General features: G+C 43.2%; 1 pseudogene; it reads left to right on the forward strand.

Annotated features, from left to right (window-relative positions):
- Positions 1–1,598: 1,598 nt before the first annotated feature.
- LOC142437479 (interferon-induced transmembrane protein 1 pseudogene) lies at positions 1,599–1,973 on the forward strand (annotated as a pseudogene).
- Positions 1,974–11,220: the final 9,247 nt, after the last annotated feature.

An 11,220-nucleotide genomic window follows, 5' to 3' on the forward strand; every position in this document is an offset into this window, starting at 1 on the left:
AGGAAAAAGAGCCGGAGGTGCGGTGGGGTGGAGACCCTGTTTATTGATAGCCAGGGCTTATATCTCCTTAGGAGTGTGTGATTACAGGTAACCACACATCACAGGAAGGGGCAGTACAATAGGCATAAGAGTGACAGGAAGGGGATGATCTAAGGGCGTACAAGTGACCAGAAGGGCGGACCCTAGATTCATGATGGCGGCCTAACCTTGGTAACCCTTGAGTGGACTTGACCTCCCTGGGCTCTCCGTCAGGGAAGCAATCTACTACTATCCTTATCAGAAGGGAGTGGGCCCTACTTGTTGTGGGATATACAGTGGTGTCTGCTTGCTCTGGATGGCTGATACCCTTTGGAGAGAATAACCCCTGACCTACTTCTGTTGACCCCCAAGTCATTCATTCGCCATGTGTAGCAAGCAGCTAAGTTTGGGGTACCTTTGTGGGAGACAACTTAGGAGAAATCTTTCTGTTTCCCACACGTGTGACTTCTTTTTGTTTCTCCAAAGGAAGAGGCACATGAAAGAATAGTGATTTGATGATGTAGAAGAGGTGAAGAAAAAAATGAGGGAGGTGCTGGCAGCCATCCAAGCAGATGAGTTTGAAAAACGTTTCCAAGAATACAATTGCAGATTTACCAAATATATTAAGTGTAATGGGGAATACTTTGAAGGTGTTAAAGGTAATTTTGTAAAAAATAAAATACATAGCTTTGAAAAATAAAATCTGGTTTTTATTGGGCACTCCTTTGTATGTCATAATAAATTAAGAAAGGCATAAAATAGAAAATATGTGGTAGTCCTGGGCACCCTCAAGGAAAGAGATGTGAACCAAAGTTCAAGGGCCATCTGTTCTATAACCTTGGGATTGTAGTCATATGCTTCTTCTTGCACTAGGAATTTTCAACCGTAAGTCCATGGGCTACAGGTGGATTTGAGGTAAATCCCAGTTCACTCCGTGAAGTTTCCACATCAAATCCTTCTGATGTGGCCTATGAGAGATATCGTGTGCCTTGAAGGAACAGACACTAAAGTTCCAGTAGTCTGTAGTACACGGCCTGGGTTCCCCAAGGGCTGGGTAGAAAGTAGGCCAAAAGAGTACAATTAGGAACATAGTATTGGGCACATTCTCCGCTTGTGTTCTATGTAAGTATTATTAAGCGTGGTTTCCCAATGAGTGGTTGCTCCTCCTGGTTTTCCCACCAACAGAAGTGTAATTTACTAATAATTGGAACTTGGAATGTATGAAGTATGAATCTTGGAAAACTGGAAGTTTCCATATATGAAATAGAACCCATAAAGATTGATATCATAGGCATCAGTAAGATGAAATGGACTGGTATAGGTGATTTTGAATCAGAAAGTCATATAGTTTATTTTGCTGGGAATGAAACAATTAAGAGGAATGGCATTGCATTTGTCATCAAGGAGGACATTTCAAGATCTATCTTGAAGTACAGTGCTATCTGTGATAGAATTATATTCATCCACATTCAAGGAAATTCAATCAACACAACTATTCAACCACAAAAACTAGTGATGAAGAAAGTGGAGAATTCTGGCCTTTCCCATTCTGCAGGTCTCTGTGTCCTCACACCCAGGAGATGGCTGAAGAGGAGCTCAAGATGGGGGGGCTGCGGACCCCATACCAGGCCACCCCCATGCAGTCCACCGTGATCAACATCCAGAGTGAACCCCACGTGCCTGACCACGTCGTCTGGTCCCTCTTCAACACGCTCTTCCTCAACTGCTGTTGCCTGGGCTTCGTGGCCTATGTCTACTCCGTGAAGTCTAGGGACCAGAAGATGGTGGGCAACATGATTGGGGCCCAGAGCCATGCGTCCACTGCCAAGTACTTGAACATCTTCTCTACGGTCCTCGGCCTCCTGGGAATCCTCATCTTCGTCATTCTTCTCGCCACGGGCACAGTGATGAGTTTCCAATCCCTGTCACAGATGATGGGCCAGCAAGGCCACTAGCCATTGCACCACGCTGTGTCCTGAACCTGCTGGACGACCTGACCCCTGGCCTGCCTGCTGCCGCTCCTGTCCACAGCCGTTTGTGCATGTATCTCCATTTCTCAGCAAGCTCAATAAAGCGCCCTGGTGTGTAAAAAAAAAAAAAAGTGGAGAATTCTACCAATGTCTTCAGTCCAAACTTGTTCAAACATGCAATCAGGATTCATTGATAACTATTGGTGATAGAAATGCAAAGGTTGGAAACACAGAGTAAGGAACACTAGTTGGAAAATATGGACTTGATGTTAGAAACAAAGCTGGAGATCACTTGAAAGAATTTTTCAGGACCAATGTCTTGTTCATAGCAAACAGCTTTTTTTCAACAACACAAAAGCTGACTATACATGTGGACTTCTCCAGACAGATGCATATACATTAAATTAACTACATTGGTGAGAAGAGACATTGGGGAAGCTCAATATCAGCAGCTAAATCCAGACCAGGGGCTGACTGTGGAACAGACCATCGATTGCGCATATGTAAGTTTAGGTTGAAGCTGAAGGGAAAAAAAAATAGTACACATGAGCCAATATGACCTTGAGTTCATCCCACTTGTCCTTCCAAATTATCTCAAGAACAGATATGATGCATTGAAAATTAATGACAGAAGACCTGATGAGCTGTGGGCGGGCATCAAGAACACTATACATGAAAAAGGCAAAACATTAACAAGACAGGAAAGAAAGAAAAGATAAAAGTGAATGTCAGAAGAAACTCTGAAACATTCTTAATTGTAGAGTAGCTAAGGCATATGGAAGAAATGATGAAGTAAAAAAGCTGAACAGAAAAGTTCAAAGGGTAGCTCAAGAAGATAAAGTCAGATTGCTGGGAAAATAGTGTCTAGTTAAGACTCACTCATCTGGAGCTCTTGCTGCCAGACCAGAAAATTGGGAAACCAGAGGATGCACACTGGTACAGATAGGAACTGGAAACAGGGAATTCAGGACAGCTGATCCCTTCAGGACCAGTGGTGAGAATGGTGATACCAGGAGGGAAGAGGGAGGGTGGGGTGGAAATGGGAACCAATGATAAGGATCTACATATAACCTCCTTCCTGGGGGATGGACAACAGAAAAGTAGGTGAAGGGAGATGTTTGGCAGTGTAAGATATGACAAAATAATTTAGAAATTATCAAGGGTTCGTGAGGGAGGGGGAGATGGGAAAAAATGAGAAGCTGATACCAAGGATTTAAGTAGAGAGGAAATATTTTGAGAATGATGAGGTCAACGAATGTACAAATGTGCTTGACACAATTGATATATGTATGGATTGTGATGAGTTGTATAAACCCCCAATAAAATGATTTAAAAAAAAAGAGTTTCTTTGTTTGGGGTTCAGTGAGAGGGGGGGAGGGTTAAGGGGAGCTGATATCAAGGTGTTCCAGAAGGAACAGAATGTTTGGAGCTAATTGTTGTAGCAATTGTACAATTCTGCTTGAGGTGGTTGAACTATGGAATGATATGATATCTGTATTAGCCACCAATAAAAAGGCTTAAACAAAAAAAGAGAAGATAAAGTCAAATGTTATAGGGAAATGTGCAAAGACCTAGAGTTAGAAACCAAAAAGGAAAAACATGCTCAGCATATCTTAAAACTGAAGAACTCAAGAAAAAATTCAAGCCTCAAAGTGCAATATTGAAAAGTTCTGTCCCCTCACTGATCCACAGCACTATGCGGGACAGCACTGGCAACACTGTGCTGGAATTGTGCCTGGTCTGATCCCCCTACACTGGAGTAGAACACAAAGGGAGCACAACAGAGCAGCAAGGGGAACAATGTAATGAAGTCTCTGAGTGTGTCACTCTGGGTTGACTAGAGAAACAAATTCATAGACACTTATGTGCATAGGAAAGAGTTTTATATAAAGAGTAATTGTACATTAAGAAACATCCCAGCCCAGTCCAGATGAAGTCTATAGTCTGGTATTAGCCCATGTGTCTGATATCAGTCTATAAAGTCCTCTTCAGACTCATGCAAAGCATGCGATGACACCGAGTGCAGGAAGATCACAGGCCAGTGGGTGGAAAGTCTTGTGGATCCAGTGATGGTGGAAGCATCCCAGCAGCAGAGTCTCCACATGACTTCTCCTGCTCCAGGGCTCTAGTGTAGCTCCATGTGTCTTGTCAACAGGAAGACAAAGTAGAGAGTGTTTGTGTGTCCTACCCTATTGAGGCATTTATCGTCATAGCGCCTCCAAATGAAATCATCAAGCTGCGACCTGATTGGCAGGCTAAACTCCACTACCTCACAAGTTGACAGAAGATTATATAACTATCACAGTGAAGAATCCTGAAAATAGGTGTGCTAGTTTCATAATCTACTGTCAATTTGAGAGAGAGTTAAAAGTGAAGGGGTGGATGTGGGAAGAGGTCAGATGCTCACAGGCATCCTCCCAGAGGGTGATCAGTTGCCAGACTGCAGTAGGCCCCACTCCCTGCTCTTAAGGACAATGGATGCCTGCAGTCATCTATTTGGTTCCTGTAGGTGGGGTTTACACCCTACTGATAATGGTTCCTATGGAGACCCAGAGAACCGGTCAAAGTTAACCTACCCTCCTAAACCTAGGATCCGCCCATCTCGTCACATGTATATCCCCAATCCCTCCTCTTCCTATTGCGTGTATGTCCCTAGACCATACTGTATTACCTATAGCACAGCCCCTTCCTGTGATGTATGTCCTCACCTGTAATTAGGGGGCTTGCATGTCCCCAGAGAATATAAAAAGCCTGGGCTAGCATTAAACTCTCTCCCTCCACGTGGACCACCAAGCAGGGCTGAGGTGAGCATGCTACTATGAATTGTGTCTGACTCCATTTATTTTAATACTTCTATCTCTCATGCTCTCTATAACTTTACTATGATCTTTACTTATTATCGCTGTACATTTGCGCCTACCGGACCCGTAATGTTTTGTTAGGGCCTGGCTTCCCCTGACAGGTGGAGTTTAGCCCGAAGGGGTTGCAGTCTGATAGAAAGGCAAAGAGATAAATAGCTCGCTGGAGGCGGGACACAGGCTCAATCCCTGTGAGACATTTCTGAGGAGAAGCCACACGAAGCTACCCTGAGGCAGTTGGAGTTTCAGAGCTGAAGGAATCACATGGAGCTCCCTGCCAGCGCTGAGATGCTTCCAACACCACTGTAGCCACAGACTTTCTGCCCACTGGCCTGTGATCTTCCTGCATTCGGCATCATTGCATGTGTTTCATGACGTGGGTTAATATCAGACCTATGGGCTTAATCTGGACTGGGCTGGGATGTTTTCTTAATGTACAATTACTCTTTATATAAAGCTCTTTCTTATACACATATGAGTGTCTATGAATTTGTTTCTCTAGTCTAACTGGACTAACACAATAGGCTTCGGAATCGGTGGGCAGTGCTTGGCACTGCAAAAGACCAGATTGGGAAACATTTATAAATGTCAGCAGACAGGCCTGGAACTATCTACAGGCTCCACCCCCTTCATGTCTATCTATATAAGATAGGCAGGATAAACAATCCTGAGGAGAAAGTAATGGGGCGATGGCTCCAAGGGAACATGAGGGAGGAGGAAGTGGGAGCAAGGGAGTGGGGAGCTAACAAACTCAGGGACAAGGGAACAACAAGTGATCTAAAATCAATGGCGAGGAGGGTGTAGAGTGCCTGGTGAGGTTTGATCAATGCAATGTAACTGAGAGAAAGGACTGAGAATTGAATGAAGGTTGAACATGATAGTGGTACAGGAAGAAAGTAAAAGGAAATAGAGGAAAGAATTAGGAGGCAAAAGACATTTATTCAGGTATAAATATAGGCATGCACACATATAAATATACTAGTATATAACTATAGGTCTATGTGCATATATTTATAGGTTTAGTATTAAGGTAGCAGATGGACATTGGGCCTCTACTCAAGTACTCCCTCAACACAAGAACACTTTGTTCTAATTACTGGCATTCTGTGATGCTCACTTTGTTAGTCTGGGTAGAGTAGAGAAACAAATCCATAGAAATTCATATGTGTATATGAGAGAGTTTTATAAAAGGATAATTATACATTAAGAAAGCATCCCAACCCAGTACAGTCCAGGTCCATAGGTCTGATATTAACCCACAAGTCTGATACCAATCTATAAAGTCCTTTTCAGGTTCATGAGACACATGCAATGACGCTGAGTGCAGGATGATCACAGGCCAGTGGGCAGAAAGTCTTTGGATCCAGTGGCATTGCAAGCATCTCAACGCTGCAAAGGTCTTGACATGGCTTCTCCAGGTCCATGGTCTGGCTGCATCAGTATAGGTCCATGTGGCTTCTCCTTAGGGATGCCCTGAAGGGAGTCAGTCTTTGGTCTTATCAGTAGAGTGTCTCCAAAGGAGTAAGCCAAAAGAGAGAATGTGTCCCCTCTCCAAGGAGGAAAATCAGGAATTCCCAGAATTCTCAGGGGGAAGGTCATGACCACACAGAGGGCCTCATTGACTATGACCTGATTGACAGACTAGACTCCACCCCTTCACTCTTAATCCGCTCAAGTTTCAAATCGACACCAGATTATGTAACTACCACACTCACCTTCCTAACCAATCACTGAAGTCAAAATGGGTGCATAAGCAAGAGTGGTGAAGAAAGCTGATGATGCTGGCTATGAAAAAATATAGCATCTGGGGTCTTGAAGGTTTGAAGTTAAACAAGCGGCCATCTAACACGGAAGAAACAAAGCCCAGCTGGAAGAAAAACATTAGCCTGTGTGATTAAGAGGTGTCCACGGGACCAGGTATCAGAACCAAAAGACCCCAGACAAACAAATATAGCGATGCAAATGAGGGGGGGTCAGAGTGGAGACACAGAGCCCAACTGTAGACCATTGGACATTCCCTCACAGAAGGGTCACAAGGAAGGAATGAGTCAGCCAGGGTGCAGCGTAGCACTGAAGGAACACACATTTCTCCAGTTCTTTTCTTTTTTTAGGGGTCTCAACCCACAGGTTGAGAACTGCTGTTCTAGTTATTTATTTTTTAAAACATTTTATTAGGTACTCATACAACTCTTATCACAATCCATACATACATCAATTGTATAAAGCACATCTGTACGTTCTTTGCCCTAATCATTTTCAAAGCATTTGCTCTCCACTTAAGCCCTTTGCATCAAGTCCTCTTTATTTCCCTCTCTCCCTGCTCCCCCCTCCCTTGTGAGCCCTTGATAATTTATAAATTATTATTTTGTCATATCTTTCCATGTCCGGCGTCTCCCTTTACCCCTTTTCTGTTGTCCATCCCCCCAGGGAGGAGGTCACATGTAGATCCTTGTAATTGGTTCCCTCTTTCCAGCCCACTCACCCTCTACCCTCCCAGTATCGCCCCTCACACCCCTGGTCCTGAAGGTATCATCCACCCTGGATTCCCTGTGCCTCCAGCTCCTATCTGCACCAGTGTACATCCTCTGCTCTAGCCAGACTTGCAAGGTAGAATTCAGATCATGGTAGTTGGTGAGGAGGAAGCATTTATGAACTGGAGGAAAGCTGTATTCTTCATCGGTGCTACATTGCACCCTGACTGACTCATCTCCTCCCCTAGACCCCTCTGTGAGGGTATCTCCAGTGGCCGACAAATGGACTTTGGGTCTCCACTCTGCACTTCCCCCTTCATTCACTATGGTATATATATATATTTTTTGCATGATGCCTTATACCTGTTCCCTTTGGCACCCCATGATCGCACAGGCTGGTGTGCTTCTTCCATGTGGGCTTTGTTGCTTCTGAGCTAGATGGCCGCTTGTTCACCTTCAAGCCTTTAAGACCCAAGACACTATCCCTTTTGATAGTGGGGCACCATTTCTCCAGTTCTTTAATGCTTCTCCCACCTCCACTATCATGACTCCAGTTCAACCTTAGAATTCAGGCTAGACTGGAGCATATACACTGGTACAGATAAGAGCTCTCAACACACAGAATCCAGGACAGATAAACCCCTCAGGAACAGTAATAGGAGTAGTGATACCATGAGGGTAGGGGAAGGCTGGGGGGCGGGGGGGGGGGAGGGCGAGAGAAGCGGGAGAAATGGGGAACCGACTACAATGGTAGATGCATAACCACCACTACTACCACCCATCCCCCCACCCTCGGGGACAAACAACCAGAAACATGGGAGAGAGTGGATGGCGTAAGATATGAAAATAATAATAATAATTTATAATTTGTCAGGGGTTCAAGAGGGTGGAAGGTGGGGGAGGGAGGGAGGGAAAAACGATGAACTGATATCAAGGGCTCAAGCAGAAAGAAAAAGTGTTGAAAATGATGATGGCAACATATATACAAATGTGTTTGATACAATTGATGTATGGATTATTATAAGAGTTGTAAGAGTCCTAATAAAATGATTTATTAATAAAAAAGAAAAATTCTACAGGCAAAGTATTGAATTCTGCAGGAAGCATCAGAAGAAGAAAGGAATATGCGGTCTTTGCACCGACCGTCCGCCGTGTCAGGAGGTGGCATATGAGCAAGAACCAATGGTGCTGAAGGAAGAAGTCCAAGTTTCACTGAAGGAACTTGTTTTGACTAACGTATATTAGTCACAAACAAGACTCCAGAATTGGTGGAATAACAATTGAAATGTTTCAGCAAGCTGATGAAGCACTGGACACATCCACTTGTCTATGCCAGGAAACTTGGAAAACAGCTGCTTGGTCAAGTGACTGGTAGAAATCTCGTTGCCCCCATTACAAAGAAAGGTGACCTAACAGAATACTTAAATTATGAACAGCATTGATATCTCATGCAAGTAACATTGGGCTGAAGATCATGCAGCAATGGTTGCAGCAGTACATTGGCAAGGAGCTGCCAGAGGCTCAGGCTGGATTCAGAAGTCATGGAACAAGGGATTCCATTGCTGATATCAACTTGATCTTGACTGAAAGCAGAGACTACCAGAAAGATTTTTAACTGCGTTTTATTGACTATGCTAACACACTAGACTGTGGACCATAACAAACTACAGATAACTTTGAGAAGAATGGGAATCCCAGAACACTACACTGTGCTCATGTGGAACCTGTACATGGATCAAGAGGCAGTTGTGTGAACAGAACAAGGGAATATTGCATGGTTTAAAATCAGGATAGTTTGGGGGGTAGGGGAAAAATAAACTGATACCAAGGACTCAAGTAGAGAGAAAATGTTTTGAAAATGATGACGGCAACATATGTACAAATGTGCTCGACACGATGGGTGGATGGATGTATTGTAGGAGACCCCAATAAAGTGATTAAAATATAATCAGAAAAGGTGTGCATCAGGGTCGAATCCTCTCACCATACTTAGTCAGCCTGAAAGTTGAGCAACTCACCAAAGAAGTGGGACTATTGGAAAAAAGAAGGTGGCATTAGGATTGAACAAAAGCTTATTAACATCCTGCAATAGCCTTTCTTGCTGAACGTGAGGAAGACTTAAATCACTGCTGCTGAAGATCAAGGACAGTACAGCCTTCTGTATGGACTACAACTCAATGTAGAGAAAAATCCAAATCCTCACAACTGGACCAGTAGGTAACATCATGATAACAAAGAATATTGAACGTGCCACAAGAACCAACACATCTGTCTGGGTAGAAGCACAGCCAGGATGCTCCTTAGAGGCAAGGATGGTGAGATTTAGTTTCAAGCACCTTGAAGATGTTGTCAGGAGAGACCAGTTCCTGGAGAAGAACATCATGCTTGGTAAAGGAGAAAGACGCTCTACAAGATGGATTGACACAGCGGCTGCAATGATGGATTCAAACATAAGAACAATTGTGAGAATGGCACAGGATTGGGCAGTATTTTGGTCTGTTGTAGAGCGTCACTGTGAGTGGGAACCGACTTGACGGTGCCTAACAGCAAATATGCCTCGTTAACAAAATATAGGTCAACATTTACAACCCCTAGTACCATCTGATCACAACATAGAAGATAATTACATAAGACTGAGTATTATGAGTCGCCAACTTGACACAGGTTGAAGGGACACATTCAAGCCCTAATAGGCCCTCTTTATAAATGGTACTGGATCAATTGGACAGCTGATGGAAAAGAATGGAACTCGATAGTGTCTTGTCAGACCTAAAAAACAGTTCCAGTTGGATAGTAGGCATTAATGTGAAAAAAAAAAAGAAACATCTCAATTTGATTTAATCAGTTCTGGAAGACCAACAATGCAACATTAACTTCCTTCAATACCATCCATTCTTGATCATATGCTAGCTCTTGAAATGGTTGACATTGACTAATTCTTCATGGTGCTGTGTGTATTCCTTACATTAATTTTGATGATTCCTGCTTTGTTCAACATTTTCCCCATCGCCTATCTCAATACTGCAGTTCAAGGCTTGACTTTTTTCCTTCAGTTTTCCACTTGAGAAATGTAAAACATATTCATCCCTTTTGGTTTCCTAAGTCTAGGTCTATCTGTGCACATTTCATTATCTTATTTTGCTTTGTCTTTTGAAGCCACTGTTTAAAATCTTCTGTTCAGTTGTTTTGCTTCATCATTTTCCCCCATTTGTTTGAAATATTCTATATTTAAGAATAAGTCAGAGTTTCTTCTGACATTCATTTTGGTCTTTTTTCATTCCACTGTCTTTTTAATGATCTATTGCTTTCTGCATGATGCAGTTGATGTCATCTCACCACTCCTTTGCTCTTTAGATATTAGTGCTCATGCAACAAATCTATGGTGGAGAGATTGCTAAATCCAGGTGATGGTGAGATAGACACAAGATGGTACATTAGCCCACATAAGTTACACATCAGCTTTCAGAGACGTGTTTAGATTCTTGTCAGTGTCTACTTGAATTTGCATACGAGCCACTGATGGCCTTACTCTAGAGTTGGCTGTTCTGACTGATGATTTTGAAAGTCTTCATTGTGTTTTACACAGATGTAGTTGATTTGATTCCTGTGTTTTCTGTCTGGTAAGGTCCATGTGTATAGTTGCCATTTATGCCATTGTTGAAGAAAGAACTGTGCATTGGTTTGCACAGTTTTATCATTTTATCTGTTGTTGCTTCTATCCCTGTTCTCCAGGAAGCTGTATACGCTCTAAACCAGCGGCCAATATATGGTGCTGTGTCTCCAATAGCCAGAATTCATGGGTCCAGGAACCAAGAGGTGGAAGCTGGAGTGGCACCACTCACTATTACTCCTAGTGATCCCCTTGCAGCATTTTTGCTTCCTGTCCCAGCAACCCTGTGCTCC

Source organism: Tenrec ecaudatus, chromosome 1 (genome assembly GCF_050624435.1).
Source record: "Tenrec ecaudatus isolate mTenEca1 chromosome 1, mTenEca1.hap1, whole genome shotgun sequence".
NCBI classification, from domain to species: Eukaryota; Metazoa; Chordata; class Mammalia; order Afrosoricida; family Tenrecidae; genus Tenrec; species Tenrec ecaudatus.